The sequence below is a fragment of the Pongo abelii genome, chromosome 3 (assembly GCF_028885655.2).
Source record: "Pongo abelii isolate AG06213 chromosome 3, NHGRI_mPonAbe1-v2.0_pri, whole genome shotgun sequence".
In the NCBI taxonomy this organism is placed as follows: Eukaryota; Metazoa; Chordata; class Mammalia; order Primates; family Hominidae; genus Pongo; species Pongo abelii.
Window position 1 is genome coordinate 187,014,725 of NC_071988.2, and position 18,272 is coordinate 187,032,996.

Below are 18,272 nucleotides of genomic sequence, written 5' to 3' on the forward strand. Positions count from 1 at the left end.
AGAAGAGGAAGAGAGAACCAAGCTCTTTCTGTGCACACAAGTAAGAGAGAAAAGATATCAGAATGAAACCTGTCTTGCTGGCACTTTGATCTTGGACTTCCCGATGTCCACAGTATGGAGAAATAAATTTCTATTTTTTAGGTCACCCAATGATGGTGTTTTGTTACGGTAGCCAAAGCAGACTAAATCATGATATATCAGCTTTGCTGAATTTTGTGAGCTTTTATAGTGAATTATTGAAACTGAATGTGGTCTTGAGAACCTCCTGAACTTGTAGTGGTGATTAGAAAAATTTTTTTCTAGGCTGGGGGCGGTGGCTCACGCCTATAATCCCAGCACTTTGGGAGGCTGAGGCGGGCAGATGACCTGAGGTGAGGAGTTCAAGACCAGCCTGACCAAAATGGTGAAACCCCATCTCTACTAAAAATACAAAACTTAGCCAGTCTCGGTGGCAAGCACCTGTAATCCTAGCTACTAGGGAGGCTGAGGTAGGAGAATTGCTTGAACCCAAGAGGCAGAGGTTGCAGTGAGCTGAGATTGCACCACTGCACTTCAGCCTGTGCAACAGAGCCAGACTACTCCAACTCAAAAAAAAAAAAAAAAGATTTTTTTCTCTATAACGCTAGTCTGAGAGTGCAGAAGAGATTATACAGTTTCTATAATATTCTAAGAGTGGATGTACAGTAAATTACTTCAATTGTTGGATTGTTAATAAATTTACAGGTTTTTTGCTATTGTATGTAACATTATGGTGAAATGTGGCACATATACATTTTTAAATTATATTTTTCATAACACTTATCATAAGACCTACCCACTCAACCAGTTTTCAAGTGTATAATACACTCTTCTTGATCATAGGTACAAGGTTGTACAGCAGGTCTGTAGAGCTTATTTATCTTGTTTATCTAAAATTGAATGTCTGTTGATTAGTAACTTTCCACTTCCCCTACTCCCAACCCTTGGCAAACACCATTCCCCTCAGATTTTATGAATTTAACTATTTTAGATATCCCATACAAGTGGAAGCATGCAGTATTTCTTTTTCCTGTGACTGACTTATTTCCCTTATTATAATGACCTTAAGGTTCAACCATGTTCTCACATAGAACACAGTTTTCTTCTATTTTAAGGCTGAATAGTATTCCATTCCATTGTATGCATCTGTCACATTTTCTTTATCCATTCATCTGTCAATAGAAATGTAGGTTGTTCGCACCTCTTAGGTATTGTGACAACTGTTGCAGTAAACGTGGGAGTCCCGGTATCTCTTCAAGATCCTAATTTTAATTTTTTTGAGTAAATACTCAAAAGTGAGATTGCTGGATTGTATGGTAATTCTATTTTGATTTTTTTAAGAACTTCCACATTGTTTTCATAGCAGCTACACCATTTTTCTTTCCCATTAAAAGTGTGTAAGGTGGCCAGGTGGGGTGGCTCACACCTGTAATCCCAGCACTTTGGGAGGCCGAGGCGGGCGGATCATGAGGTCAGGAGATTGAGACCATCCTGGCTAATACGGTGAAACCCCGTCTCTACTAAAAATACAAAAACTTAGCCAGACATGGTGGCAGGTACCTGTAGTCCCAGCTACTCGCGAGGCTGAGATAGGAGAATGGCGTGAACCCACGAGGCGGAGCTTGCAGTGAGCCGAGATTGCGCCACTGCACTCCAGCCTGGGCGACAGAGCGAGACTGCGTCTCAAAAAACAAAAAACAAACAACAACAACAACAAAAAAAAGTGTGTAAGGGTGGCTGGGCGCAGTGGTTCATGCCTGTAATCCCAGCACTTTGGGAGGCCAAGGTGGGCAGATCACAAGGTCAGGAGTTCGAGACCAGCCTGGCCAATATGGTGAAACCCCATCTCTACTAAAGATATAAAAATTAGTTGGGCGTGTTGGCAGACACCTGTAGTCCCAGCTACTCAGGAGGCTGAGGCAAGAGAATCGCTTGAACCCAGGGGTGGAGGTTCCCAAAGTGCTGGGATTACAGGCGTGAGTCACCACGCCCAGCCTGACTTTTGTTTTTTATTTGATAGCCATCCTGACAGGTGTGAGGTAATACCTCATCTTTTTGATATGCATGTTTCCTGAAGATCAGTAATTTTTCGCTTTCTTCATATGCCTGTTGGCAATGGGTATATTTTTCCTTAGGGCTAGATGTCTATTAAAGTCTTCTGACCATTTTAGTTTAGTTTAGAATTCCACTGTCAGTTGAAACAAACTACGTGGTTACTAGCAATGGAGTAAGGTGCAATTTTAAAAACTTTACTTATGAAAGAGAAAGGAGGTTAAAGAAAAACCAAGTGAAAGCAGCATCCTACTTTTTCACCATATTTTTATGCTGAAAAATCTTCTAAGTTAAGTAAGAGACAAGTAAGTTTAGTCCAAAGTAGAGTTCCTGAGAAGTGTTGAGAATATCCGCAACAGATACAAAAACCTAAAAATTCCAGCAGTGTTTTTAAAGAAATTAAAGAGAGTTGATGTCTTTTTCCACAATGTGTTGGCCTGCATAAATGATCAACATATTGAAGGCAGATTTCACACTAGATCCTGAAACTGCCCACCCCAATTTTATCATATTAGAAGAGAGAAATATATGACCTATGGGAGAATGAAACCAAACTTTTCTTACAACCTATACTGATTTTCTTCTCACCTCACTATCCTGAGCACTGGAGGAATTGATGCTGGCAGGCATCACTGGCAGTAAGAAGTAAGAAACACAGGACACCGGGCTGCAGGAGTGTGCAGGGAATCTCCTCAGCGATGCTCTGACATCAGCATCACTCAGTGAGGGCTACTGGCAAGTTCAGCTCTGGACTAGTCCATGTGGCACAAGGGACACCAGAGGACTGGCGCACGTTGACATTTTTGCTGGATTTTGCATTTGGAAAGGTTTCATTCTATAATAATAACAATAAACTCCAAATATATACCTTCCCTGATACTTTTACAGAAAACCTTTGGCCTTATATCACTACTACACCTACTTCAAATATTTTACAGTCTGTGGAATCTAAGATAAATGATGAATGACCTGGAAGGCTATTCATTCTTGTTTAATATTTTTTCCATGTTTCTGAAAGTATTTCCGGACATTGTTTAACCTCGTTAATTGTTAGAATTAATTATGTTACAAGAGTTAGGGTTTTTTTGGTCAATAAGCAGATGAAAATTATTTTTTTCATTGGTTCCAAAAACTAGTTATATGAATTATACTGTAATTAGAATATTCTAATCAGAATATTCTACTTCACAGAAATGATGTGGGAATCAGTTACAAGATGGTTTAGCAATTCCAAAAGGGAAGACTCTAGAAATATAACTTTTTCTTGCCAATTTTGTATTCTCAGTGCTAATAAATGTATTTCACCATGTTACCAATTTTGTATTGTCATGTGTCCTGTATGTTTATGTTTCTGAAGCTTCTTAAGAAATTAATACTTCGCAGGAGTTTCAGGAGCTGTATTTGTGGAGAGGTCTTGAAGGGGTGGGTTGCCCCTCCACCAGGTGGGTGTTTCTCATTAGGTGGAACGAGAGACTTGGAAAAGAAAGAGACACAGAGACAAAGTATAGAGAAAGAAATAAGGATCCTCAGCATATGGAGGATCCTGCCAGCCTCTGAGTTCCCTTAGTATTTATTCATCATTCTCGGGTGTTTCTCGGAGAGGGGATATGGCAGGGTCATAGGATAATAGTGGGGAGAAGGTCAGGAGATAAACACATGAACAAAGGTCTCTGGTTTTCCTAGGCAGAGGTCCCTGCGGCCTTCTGCAGTGTTTTGTGTCCCTGGGTACTTGAGATAGGGAATGGTGATGACTCTTTAGGAGCATGCTGCCTTCAAGCATTTGTTTAACAAAGCACATCTTGCACAGCCCTTAATCCATTTAACCCTGAGTTGACACAGCACATGTTTCAGGGAGCACAGGATTGGGGGTAAGGTTACAGATTAACAGCATCTCAAGGCAGAAGAATTTCTCTTAGTACAACAAAATGGAGTCTCCTATGTCTGCTTCTATCTACACAGACACAGTAACAATCTCATCCCTCTTTCTTTTCCCCACAAGGTCTTGTACCTCCTGTGCTGTTGCAGAAAGGTAAGTTAATTGATTTCTGTGTTGGGGGGGTTTCTAACACTAATCTCAGAATCAGCGAAATGCTAGAAGGACTCAATGAACTTGGAAACACTGATACATTCTGAGTCACAATTTATTACGGTGAAAGGCTGTAGATTAAAATTAATAACGAAAAAATGTACATAGGGCAGGGTCCAGGAGACAGCAGGCACAGGCTCTAGTTGTCTTCTTCCATAACATGTAAGTGAAGAGAAAAAATATAAGCTAGTCTAGTATATGTAGTAATACTACTGTGTGAATATACACACCCATACATGAAAAAGTCTGTGTGATGGAAGAATAGATTTAAAAATAAATCTAAATATGTGTGGAATCATGGGTGATTTTTATTTTTTCCTTTCACTTTACTAGTTCTGGGTCACGGTCAATTAACGAAAATATTACCCAGACCCCTACTGTGACTGTTTACTATTTGCTAGGTCTAATTCAACTGTAAGGCCAGCTCCTGTGTGAAAATGGGAGAAATTACTATAGGGCATTTGGAATGTTCTCAAGCAAAGCCAGTGAGTGTGAACAGTAAGATTTTGTGAATTTTAAAAAGTATATATTACTTGAAAACAAAAGTATTACTGGGAGACATGGACTAGATGTTTACATCCCCCTAAAATTCACATGTCCAAACCCTGACTCTCGATGCAATTGTATTAGCAGTTGCAATCTTTATCAGGTAATTAGGTTTCCATGAGGTCCTAAGGGAGGAGCCCCCATAATGGGATTAATGTCTTTTTGAGAAAAGGAAAATAATTCACAGGTACCTCACTCTGCCTTGAAAGGTTATAGCAATAAGGCAGCCTGCAGGCCAGAAGAGGGCCCTCACCAGAACCAGGCTGGCACCCTGATCTTGGGATTGTCCACCCCTGGAATTGTCATAATTAAATGTCTCTTGTTTAAACCACCAAGTCTATTGTAGTTTTTTATAGCAGCCCAAGCTGAGTAAGACACTGGGTAAAAAATATTAGCAAAAAGCTTGTGATCTAGCAACTGCTACCTCAAACATCACTGGTATTAAATTACCTTCCCAGTCTTCACCCATTATTCACTCTGGGTGAGTTATTACCTCATTTGCCTGAACTACCGGTCCACAATTTTTAGTACATTGCATTTTAGAAAATGCATAAGCACAGATGGGGGCTTTGAGCTCTATGTTTTCAAAGATTTATTTCTATATTCCTGGTCCAATAGTAGGATGGTATAATAAATCTTGATAGCAACTAGATGTATTTACATCTTCTCTGTATGTACTTCCTTATTTAGAATGGCGTTGATGCCTCCTGGACAATTACTTTGGCATAGGAATTTTACTATCACCAGATACACATCACCAGAGTTCTTGTAAACATTTGCTTGAAAACACATTAAATTTATATGTTAACTGGGGAGAACTGAGACCCTCAAACTCAAGATCCTATTGAAGGTAAGTAACTTAGATTGAGGGTGAACCTTATTTCTTGATTTTGAGTCAATAACAAGGGAATGTTGTTAGCTCAGCACAGCTCCCTCCCAACTCAGACTCCACTGTCCAATGCCCCAAACCTCACTGCACTTGAGGAGCAGGCTGGGTTGAATATTGAGCACCAGCTTCATTAAACTCCTGTCTGATCACTTCCACTTCTGGAAAGCTCACTTGTATTCTCAGAGTTTCCTTAGCTGTGTTAATTTAAATATTGTGGGGAAAAGAAAGAGAGAGAAGATTTTTACTGTGTCTATGTAGAAAGAAGTAGACATAGGAGACTCCATTTTGTTCTGTACTAAGAAAAATTCTTCTGCCTTGAGATGCTGTTAATCTGTAACCTTACCCCCAACTCCATGCTCTCTGAAACATGTGCTGTGTCAACTCAGGGTTAAACGGATTAAGGGCTGTGCAAGATGTGCTTTGTTAAACATGCTTGAAGGCAGCATGCTCCTTAAGAGTCATCACTACTCCCTAATCTCAGGTACCCAGGTACACAAACACCGCGGAAGGCCGCAGGGACCTCTGCCTAGGAAAGCCAGGTATCATCCAAGGTTTCTCCCCATGTGATAGTCTGAAATATGGCCTCGTGGGAAGGGAAAGACCTGACTGTCCCCCAGCCCGACACCCGTAAAGGGTCTGTGCTGAGGAGGATTAGTATAAGAGGAAGGAATGCCTCTTTGCAGTTCAGACAAGAGGAAGACATCTGTCTCCTGCCCATCCCTGGGCAATGGAATGTCTTGGTATAAAACCTGATTGTATGTTCCATCTACTGAGATAGGGGAAATCCACCTCAGGGCTGGAGGTGGGACATGCGGGCAGCAACACTGCTCTGTAAGGCACTGAGATGTTTATGTGTATGCATATCTAAAGCACAGCACTTAATTCTTTACCTTGTCTGATGCAGAGACCTTTGTTCACATGTTTATCTGCTGACCTTCTCTCCACTATTATCCTATGGCCCTGCCACATCCCCCTCTCTGAGAAACACCCAAGAATGATGAATAAATACTAAGGGAACTCAGAGGCCGGCGGGATCCTCCATATGCTGAGTGCTGGTCCCCTGGGCCCCCTTATTTCTTTCTCTATACTTTGTCTCTGTGTCTTTTTCTTTTCCAAGTCTCTGGTTCCACCTAACGAGAAACACCCACAGGTGTGGAGGGGCAACCCATCCCTTCAAAATATATCTATATTGATGCTTTCCCCTCTCTAACGACCATGTATTTCAACAGGAATGGAAGTAAATGACAGCACTCCTTTAAAACAATATAGTTTCTCTGAAATGTCCACATAGCTCTTGGAGATGCCAAACAAGCCACTGGAAAGTGCTGCTTTCCAAATTTAGGAAATTAAAATCAGACAACACTGTTTCAGTTGCTGTTTTAATTGACTGGATCTTATTTAAATTTGGTGGGAGATGAATCCTGTTCTAATTCATACTGCACAGTTCAGGAAACCGGGTGCGGCAGGTTAGGTGAGTCCCAGGGCTATGCCGCCTCTGAGTGGGAGGAGCAGCTGGTGCCTTCACCTCTAAGCTGTAGCACCTGTGGCAATGGATCACTGCTCCCAACTTCAGAAACTGAGCATTTGCTGTGTATTTTGTATTGTTTGATAGCACCATTGCTGAGTGAACCTTTGCCGGGGACCCTCAAACTCCAACCTCTTTTTGGTTCCCTTGAGGTTACCTTGCTATTCTGCCCTCAGACTGCTTTAAATATCACTTTAGGAATTAGGACGAGGCCGGGTGCAGTTGCTTAGGGCTGTAATCCCAGCACTTTGGGAGGGCGAAGCGGGTGTATCACCTGAGGTCAGGAGTTTAACATCAGCCTGGCCAACATGGCGAAACCCCGGCTCTACTACAAATACAAAAATTGTCCGAGCGTGGTGGCTCACACCTGTAATCTCGGCAATTTGGGAGGCCGAGAAGGGCGGATCACCTGAGGTCAGGAGTTCGAAACTAGCCTGACCAATATGGAGAAACCTTGTCTTTACTAAAAATACAAAATTAGCCGGGTGTGGTAGCACATGCCTGTAATCCCAGCTACTCAGGAGGCTGAGGCAGGAGAATCGTTGGAACCCGGGAGGCGGAAGTTGAGGTGAGCTGAGATCGTGCCATTGTGCTCCAGCCTAGGCAACAAGAGAGAAACTCCGTCTCAAAAGAAAAAAAAAATTAGCCGGGCATGGTGGCAAGCACCTGTAATTCCAACTATTCGGGTGGCTGAGGTAGGAGAATCTCTTGAACCCAGGGGTCAGAGGTTGCAGTAAGCCAAGATTGCACCATTGCACTCCAGCCTGGGCGACAAGAGCAAATTCCATTTCAAAAACAAAAAAGCAAACAAAAAAAGAATTAGGGCAGGGCACGGTGGCTCACACCTGTAATCCCAGCAGTTTGGGAAGCTGAAGTAAGTGAATCACTTGAAGTCAGCCTGGCCAACATGGTGAAACCCAGTCTCTAGTGAAAACACAAGAATTGGCCGGGCATGGTAGTGGTGCACGTGTAGTCCCAGCTACTCAGGAGGCTGAGGCAGAAGAATCGCTTGAACCCAGGAGGTGAAGCTTGCAGTGAGCTGAGATCTCACCACTGCACTCCAGCCTTGGCAACAAAGTGAGACTCCATCTCAAAAAAAAATTAGTTAATCTAACCCAAATATTGTAGTTCATATTTTTCTCTTTGAGACAGAGTCTCACTCTGTCACCCAGGCTGGAGTGCAGTGGTATGATCTCGGTGCACTGCAACCTCTGCCTCCCAGGTTCAAGCAATCCTCCAGCCTTAGCCTCCTAACTAGTTTGGATTACAGGAGTGCACCACCATACTTGGCTTATGTTTGTATTTTTAGTAGAGATGAGGTTTCACCATGTTTGCCAGGCTGGTCTTGAACTCCCAACCTCAAGCGATCTGCCCACCTCATCCTCCCAAAGTGCTGGGATTAGCCACAGGCATGAGCCACTGAGCCCAGCCCATCATCACTTTCTAATTCCAGAACATTTTCTTTTTTTTGAGGAGTGCGATCTCAGCTCACTGCAAGCTCCGCCTCCCGGGTTCACACCATTCTCCTGCCTCAGCCTCCCAAGTAGCTGGGACTACAGGTGCCTGCCACCGCACCCGGCTAATTTTTTGTATTTTTAGTAGAGACAGGGTTTCACTGTGTTAGCCAGGATGGTCTCGATCTCCTGGCCTCGTGATCCGCCCACCTCAGTCTCCCAAAGTGCTGGGATTACAGGCTTGAGCCACTGCACCCGGCAATTCCAGAACATTTTCATAAGCCCAAAGGGAATTCTTTGCCCAGTGAGAGGTCTCCTTCCTCTGGGCCTTGAAACTGACCATCTATCCCCTTTCTGACTGTATAAAGTATTTTGGTTAACTAACATAAATGAAATCATACAATGGTAGCCTTTTGTATCTGGTTTCTTTCAGTAAGCATAATGTCTGCAATGTTCATCTAATGTCGAAGCATGGGCCAGTAGTTTGTTCCTTTTGTGGGTGAATAATGTTGCACAGTATTGTTGTACTACTTTGTTTATTCATTCACAGATTAATGAAAATTTGGATTTGTTTCCATTATTTGGCTATTATGAATAATGTTATTATACTATGAACATTTGTGCACAAGTTTTTGTGTGGACCTATGTTTTCAATTTTTAAAAATACATATCAAGGAGTAAAATTGCTGAATTTAATGCAACCTGATTACGTTTGAAGAACTGCCAAAATACCACAGCAGCTATATAATTGGACATTTGGTGTGACCCTTTTGAAATTAAAATTTAAATATACCTTCAACTAGTTTCTTAGTTCTGTTTGTTTGCTTTATAATATTTGGAAGTCAAATATTGCATGAGAAAATCTAGCAGATTTACAACGTTAACTGAAGATGTAATCTCAAATAAGAATTGTGGAGTCAGTGGCTAATAGGATGAAAGATGTCAAAAGTGATTTGATGGTGATATAAAAGGGTACAGAGGATGCTATGAGAGAATGGAAAAGCGCTAGCAGAAGCTACGACTTTGGATGAATTACCCATTCTAGGACTCACTTTCCTCTTCTTTGTAGAGAATGCAATCATCATTACCTGTCAGTTCTGATACACAGATTCCATTGAAAGTTTAGGTGAAGCACTCAATCCAGTATATGTATCATGATGAATAACTCAGTAAATGCTAGCTGTTCTCTGGGAACAAACCAGAGGGCCAAGTACATTGCGAGAAACATTAATCTAGAAGACTGGATACCCTACAGATTATTCAGAACACATCCATTTCATTTATAGTATTTCCCAGAGAGAATTTTTCTCAAATTTGGTAATCCATTTAAAAATAGCCTGAAGCCTGGGCGAGGTGGCTCAAACCTGTAATCCCAGCACTTTGAGAAGCCCAGGTAGGCGGATCACCTGAGGTCAGGAGTTTGAGACCAGCCTGGCCAACATGGTGAAACTTCGTCTCTACTAAAAATACAAAAATTGGCCTGGCCTGGTGGGCACCTGTAATCTCAGCTACTGGAATGGCTGAGGTAGGAGAATCACTTGAACCCAGGAGGAAGAGGTTGCAGTGAGCCGAGATTGCGCCACTGCACTCCAGCCTGGGTGACAGAGCAAGATTCTGTCTAAAAAAAAGAAAAAAAAAAGAGCCTGAAGTATATATAGTGATATAGGATAAAAATAAATGATAAGTAGGCAGTTGTAGCATATGCAAGTAGCTCCCATTTGGAGATAAACAAAGGGGACCATTCTATACATAACCCATATTCATATAAATGTGTTATTTTTGTATATGCATAGACCATTTGGGAATACCTACAAAAAGCCATTAACAGCAATTATCCTTTAGAAGGAAAATGAGTCACAGCAAGTTACTGTGTAACTGTTGTGCCAGGTAGGGCTTTCTTGTGGGGAAAAGAAAGAGAGATCACATTGTTACCATGTCTGTGTAGAAAGAAGTAGACATAGGAGACTCCATTTTGTTCTGTACTAAGAGAAGCTCTTCTGCCTTGAGATGCTGTTAATCTGCAACACTACCCCCAACCTTGTGCTCCCTGAAACATATGCTGTGTCAACTCAGGGTTAAGTAGATTAAAGGCTGTGCAAGATGTGCTTTGTTAAACAAATGCTTGAAGGCAGCATGGTCATTAAGAGTCATCACCACTCCCTAATCTCAAGTACCCAGGGACACAAAACACTGCAGAAGGCCGCAGGGACCTCTGCCTAGGAAAGCCAGGTATTGTCCAAGGTTTCTCCCCATGTGATAGTCTGAAATATGGCCTCATGGGAAGGGAAAGACCTGACTGTCCCCAGGCCTGACACCCATAAAGGGTCTGTGCTGAGGAGGATTAGTAAAAGAGGAAGGAATGCCTCTTTGCAGTTGAGACAAGAGCAAGGCATCTGTCTCCTGCCCATCCCTGGGCAATGGAATGTCTCAGTATAAAACCCAATTGTATGTTCCATCTACTGAGATAGGGGAAAACTGCCTTAGGGCTGGAGGTGGGACATGCGGGGGACAGCAATATTGCTCTTTAAGGCATTGAGATGTTTATGTGTATGCATATCTAAAGTACAGCACTTAATTCTTTACCTTGTTCATGATGCAGAGATCTGCTGACCTTCTCTCCACTATTATCCTTTGACCCTGCCACATCCCCTTCTCCGAGAAACACCCAAGAATGATGAATAAATACTAAGGGAACTCAGAGGCCGGTGGGATCCTCTGTATGCTGAACACCGGTCCCCTGGGCCCCCTTTTTTCTTTCTCTATACTTTGTCTCCATGTCTCTCTCTTTTTCAAGTCTCTGGTTCCACCTAATGAGAAACACCCACAGGTGTGGAGGGGCAACCCACCCCTTCATCTGGTGCCCAACGTGGGTGCTTTTCTCTAGGGTGAAAGTACGCTCAAGCGTGGTCATTGAGGACAAGTCGAAGAGGGATCCCAAATAGAAGAGGGATCCCAGGTACATCTACAGTCAGCCTTTGATAAGCTTGTGCACGCGGAAGAAGCCAGGGTAACAATAGGGCAAACAACTAAAAGTAAATATGTCTCTTATCTCAGCTTTATTAAAATTCTTTTAAAAAGAGGGGGAGTTAGAGTATCTACAAAAAATCTAATCAAGCTATTTCAAACAATAGAACAATTTTGTCCATGGTTTCCAGAACAGGGAACTTTAGATCTAAAAGATTGGAAAAAAATTGACAAGGAACTAAAACAAGCAGGTAGGAAGGGTAAAATCATTCCACTTACAGTATGGAATGATTAGGCCATTATTAAAGCAGCTTTAGAGCCATTTCAAACAGAAGAAGATAGCGTTTCAGTTTCTGATGCCCCTGGAAGCGGTGTAATAGATTGTAAAGAAGAGACAGGGAGAAAATCCCATGAAAAAAAAGGAAAGTTTACATTGCGAATATGTAGCAGAGCCAGTAATGGCTCAGTCAACTCAAAATGTTGACTATAAACAATTACAGGAGGTGATATATCCTGAAACGTTAAACTTAGAAGAAAAAGGTCCAGAATTAGTGGGGCCATCAGAGTCTAAACCATGAGGGCCAAGTCCTTTTCCAGCAGGTCAGATGCCCATAACATTACAACCTCAAATGCAGGTTAGAGAAAATAAGACCCAACCGCCAGTAGCTTATCAATACTGGCCGCCGGCCGAACTTCAGTATTGGCCACCCCCAGAAAGTCAGTATGGACATCCAGGAATGCTCCCAGCACCACAGGGTAGGGTGCCACACCCTCTGCCGCCCACTATGAGACTTAATCCTATGGCACCACCTAGTAGACAGGGTAGTGCATTACATAAAATTATTGATAAGTCAAGAAAGCAAGGAGATACTGAGGCGTGGCAATTCCCAGTAATGTTAGAACTGATGCCATCTGGAGAAGGGGCCCAAGAGGGAGAGCCTCCCACAGTTGAGGCCAGATACAAGCCTTTTTGATAAAAATGCTAAAAGATAGGAAAGAGGGAGTAAAACAGTATGGACCCAACTCCCCTTATATGAGGACATTATTAGATTCCATTGCTCATGGACATAGACTCATTCCTTATGATTGGGAGATTCTGGCAAAATCGTCTCTCTCACCCTCTCAATTTTTACAATTTAAGACTTGGTGGATTGATGGGGCACAAGAACAGGTCCGAAGAAATAGGGCTGCCAATCCTCCAGTTAACATAGATGCAGATCAACTATTAGGAACAGGTCAACATTGGAGCACTATTAGCCAACAAGCATTAATGCAAAATGCGGCCATTGAGCAAGTTAGAGCTATCTGCCTTAGAGCCTGGGAAAAATTCCAAGGCCCAGGAACCGCCTACCCCTCATTTAATACAATAAGACAAGGCTCTAAAGAGCCCTACCCTGATTTTGTGGCAAGGCTCCAAGATGCTGCTCAAAAGTCAATTGCCGATGAAAATGCCCAAAAAGTCAGGTGGAATTGATGGCATACTAAAACACCAATCCTGAGTGTCAATCAGCCATTAAGCCATTAAAAGGAGAGGTTCCTTCAGGATCAGATGTAATCTCAGAGTATGTAAAAGCCTGTCATGGAATTGGAGGAGCTATGCATAAAGCTATGCTTATGGCTCAAGCAATAGCAGGAGTTGCTTTAGGAGGGCAAGTTAGAACATTTGGAGGGAAATGTTATAATTGTGGTCAAATTGGTCATTTAAAAAAGAATTGCCCAGTCTCAAATAAACAAAATATGACTATTCAAGCTACTACAACAACAGGTAAAGAGCCACCTGACTTATGTCCAAGATGTAAAAAAGGAAAACATTGGGCTAGTCAATGTCATTCTAAATTTGATAGAAATGGGCAACCATTGTCGGGAAACCAGCAAAGGGGCCAGCCTCAGGCCCTGCAACAAACTGGGGCATTCCCAGTTCAGCCCTTTGTTCCTCAGGGTTTTCAGGGACAACAACACCCACTGTCCCAAGTACCTCAAGAAATGAGCCAGTTACCACAATACAACAATTGTCACCCGCCACAAGTGGCAGTGCAGCAGTAGATTTATGTAGTATACAAGCAGTCTCTCTGCTTCCAGGGGAGCCCCCACAAAAAATCCCCACAGGGGTATATGGCCCACTGCCTGAGGGGTCTGTAGGACTAATCTTAGGAAGATGAAGTCTAAATCTAAAGGGAGTTCAAATTCATACTGGTGTGGTTGATTCAGACTATAAAGGCGAAATTCAATTGGTTATTAGCTCTTCAATTCCTTGGAGTGCTAGTCCAGGAGACAGGAATGCTCAATTATTACTCCTGCCTTATATTAAGGTTGGAAATAGTGAGATAAAAAGAACAGGAGGGCTTGGAAGCACTGATCCAACAGGAAAGGCTGCATATTGGGCAAGTAGGGTCTCAGAGAACAGACCTGTGTGTAACGCCACTATTCAAGGAAAACAGTTTGAAGGGTTAGTAAACACTGGAACAGATGTCTCTATCATTGCTTTAAATCAGTGGCCAAAAAATTGGCCTAAACAAAAGGCTGTTACAGGACTTGTCAGCATAGGCACAGCCTCAGAAGTGTATCAAAGTACTATGATTTTACATTGTTTAGGGCCAGATAATCAAGAAAGTACTTCCCATGTTAAAAAACATTTATTATCTTGTTTTGCTGTAATGGGAGTTCCAGAAAAAAGTGGGACAAAAAAATCAATGGGAGTTCCAGAAAAAATCAAAACTGACAATGGCTGGGCGTGGTGGCTCACACCTGTAATCCCAGCACTTTGGGAGGCTGAGGCGGGTGGATCACCTGAGGTCAGGAGTTCGAGACCAGCCTCAACGTGGAGAAACCCCGTCTCTACTAAAAATACAAAATTAGCTGGGCGTGGTGGTGCATGCCTGTAATCCCAGCTACTCAGGAGGCTGAGGCAGGAGAATTGCTTGAACCTGGGAGGCGGAGGTTGAGGTGAGCCAACATCACGCCACTGCACTCCAGCCTGGGCAACAAGAGTGAAACTCCATCTCAAAAAAAAAAAAAAAAAAACTAATAATGGATCAGGATATTGTAGTAAAGCTTTCCAAAAATTCTTAAATCAGTGGAAAATTTCACATACAACAGGAATTCCCTATAATTCCCAAGGACAGGCCATAGTTAATAGAACACTCAAAACTTAGTTAAACAAAAAGAAGGGCGAGACAGTAAGGAATGTACCACTCCTCAGATGCAACTTAATCTAGCACTCTATGCTTTAAATTTTTTAAACATTTATAGAAATCAGACTACTACTTCTGCAGAACAACATCTTACTGGTAAAAAGAACAGCGCACATGAAGAAAAACTGATTTGGTGGAAAGATAATAAAAATAAGACATGGGAAATAGGGAAGGTGATAACGTGGGGGAGAGGTTCTGCTTGTGTTTCACCAGGAGAAAATCAGCTTCCTGTTTGGATACCCACTAGACATTTGAAGTTCTGCAATGAACCAATCGGAGATGTAAAGAAAAGCGCCTCCACGGAGATGGAAACACCAGCCACATGGATAGATAATCCTTTTGAAGTATATGTTAATGATAGAGTATGGGTACCTGGCCCCACAGATGATCGTTGCCCTGCCAAACCTGAGGAAGAAGGGATGATGATAAATATTTCCACTGGTTATCGTTATCCTCCTATTTGCCTAGGGAGAGCACCAGGATGTTTAATGCCTGCAGTCCAAAGTTGGTTGGTAGAAGTGTACCTACTGTCAGTCCTATCAGTAGATTCACTTATCACATGGTAAGCGGGATGTCACTCAGGCCACGGGTAAATTATTTACAAGAATTTTCTTATCAAAGATCATTAAAATTTAGACCTAAAGGGAAACCTTGCCCCAAGGAAATTCCCAAAGAATAAAAAAATACAGAAATTTTAGTTTGGGAAGAATGTGTGGGCAATGGTGCGGTGATATTACAAAACAATGAATTCGGAACTATTATAGATTGGGCACCTCGAGGTCAATTCTACCACAACTGCACGGGACGAACTCAGTCGTGTCCCAGTGCACAAGTGAGTCCAGCTGTTGATAGCGACTTAACAGAAAGTTTGTACAAACATAAGCATAAAAAATAACAGTCTTTCTACCCTTGGGAATGGGGAGAAGAAGGAATCTCTACCCCCAGACCAAAAATAATAAGTCCTGTTTCTGGTCCTGAACATCCAGAATCATGGAGGCTCACTGCGGCCTCATACCTCATTAGAATTTGGTCTGGAAATCAAACTTTAGAAACAAGAGATCGTAAGCCATTTTATACTATCGACCTAAATTCCAGTCTAACGGTTCCTTTACAAAGTTGCGTAAAGCCCCCTTATATGCTAGTTGTAGGAAATATAGTTACTAAACCAGACTCTCAAGCTATAACCTGTGAAAATTGCAGATTGTTTACTTGCATTGATTCAACTTTTAACTGGCAGCACCGTATTCTGCTGGTGAGAGCAAGAGAAGGCGTGTGGATCCCTGCGTTCATGGACCGACCGTGGGGGGCCTCGCCATCCGTCCATATTTTGACTGAAGTATTAAAAGATGTTTTAAATAGATCCAAAAGAGTCACTTTTACTTTAATTACAGTGATTATGGGATTAATTGCAGTCACAGCTACAGCTGCTGTGGCAGGAGTTGCATTGTACTCTTCTGTTCAGTCAGTAAACTTTGTTAATGATTGGCAAAAAAATTCTACAAGATTGTGGAATTCACAATCTGGTATTGATAAAAAATTGGCAAACCAAATTAATGATCTTAGACAAAGTGTCATTTGGATGGGAGACAGGCTTATGAGCTTAGAACATCGTTTCCAGTTACAGTGTGACTGGAATACATCAGATTTTTGTATTATACCCCAAGTTTATAATGAGTCTGAGCATCACTGGGACATGGTTAGATGCCATCTACAGGGAAGAGAAGATAATCTCACTTTAGACATTTCCAAATTAAAAGAACACATTTTCAAAACATCAAAAGCCTATTTAAATTTGGTGCCAGGAATGGAGGCAATCGCAGGAGTTGCTGATGGCCTTGCAAATCTTAACCCTGTCACTTGGGTTAAGACCATCGGAAGTACTATAATTATAAATTTCATATTAATCCTTGTGTGCCTGTTTTGTCTGTTGTTAGTCTGCAGGTGTACCCAACAGCTCCGAAGAGACAGTGACCATCGAGAACGAGCCATGATGACGATGGCGGTTTTGTCGAAAAGAAAAGGGGGAAATTTGGGGAAAAGAAGGAGAGATCAGATTGTTACTGTGTCTGTGTAGAAAGAAGTAGACATAGGAGACTCCATTTTGTTCTGTACTAAGAAAAATTCTTCTGCCTTGAGATGGTGTTAATCTGTAACCTTACCCCCAACCATCTGCTCCCTGAAACATGTGCTGTGTCAACTCAGGGTTAAATGGATTAAGGGCTGTGCAAGATGTGCTTTGTTAAACAAATGCTTGAAGGCAGCATGCTCCTTAAGAGTCATCACCACTCCCTAATCTCAAGTACTCAGGGACACAAAACACTGACGAAGGCAGTGTCTCGGTATAAAACCCTCTTGTATGTTCCATCTACTGAGATAGGGGAAAACCACCTTAGGGCTGGAGGTGGGACATGCAGGCAGCAATACTGCTCTTTAAGGCATTGAGATGTTTATGTGTATACATATCTAAAGCACAGCACTTAATCCTTTACCTTGTCTATGATGCAGAGACCTTTGTTCACGTGTTTACCTGATGACCTTCTCTCCACTATTATCCTATGACCCTGCCACATCCCCCTCTCCGAGAAACACCCAAGAATGATGAATAAATACTAAGGGAACTCAGAGGCCAGCAGGATCCTCTGTATGCCGAACGCCGGTCCCCTGGGCCCCGTTTTCTCTTTCTCTATACTTTGTGTCTCTTTTCCAAGTCTCTGGTTCCACCTAACGAGAAACACCCACAGGTGTGGAGGGGCAACCCATCCCTTCACTATCAACAGTATAAACAGAAAAACTAGAGAAGGGGAGAAAATTTTTGCAATGTATATATCTGACAAAGGTCTAAAACCCAGAATCTACAGTTGACTTAAACAAATTTACAAAAAACACCCTAACATTAAAACGTTTGCCCCCATTAAATTGTGGGTAAATGAAATGAACAGACAATTCTCAAAAGAAGAAATATATACAATCAACAAGCATATGAAAAAAGCTCAATATCACTGATAATTAGAAAAATGCAAATCAAAACCACAATGACATACCATCTCACACCAATCAGAATGGCTATTAGGAAAAAGACAAAAAACAACAGATGCTGGCAAGGTTGTGGAGAAAAAAGCTTTTACACTGGTGGTTGAAGTGTAAATTAGTTCAACCATTGTGGAAGACAGCGTAGGGATTTCTCAAAAAGCTAGAGACAGAAATGCCATTCAACCCAGCAATTTCATTACTGTGTATATACCCAAAAGAATATAAATGATTCTATTATAAAGATACATGCATTCATATGTTCATTGCAGCACTATTTACAATAGCAAAGACATGGAATTAACCTAAATGCCTATCAATGATAGCCTGGATAACAGAAATGTGGTACATATACACTATGGGATACTATGCAGTCATAAAAAGGAATGAGATGTCCTTTGCATGGACCTGGATGGAGCTACAGGCCATTATTCTTAGCAGACTAATGTAGGAAAAGAAAACCACACTTAAAAGTGGGAGCTAAGTGATGAGAACACATGGAGACATGGGGGAAACCACA

At 42.0% G+C, this 18,272-nt stretch overlaps 1 pseudogene; it reads left to right on the top strand.

Annotated features, from left to right (window-relative positions):
• The first annotated feature begins 6,806 nt into the window (after positions 1-6,806).
• LOC129059209 (endogenous retrovirus group K member 8 Gag polyprotein-like) lies at positions 6,807-16,716 on the top strand (annotated as a pseudogene).
• Positions 16,717-18,272: the final 1,556 nt, after the last annotated feature.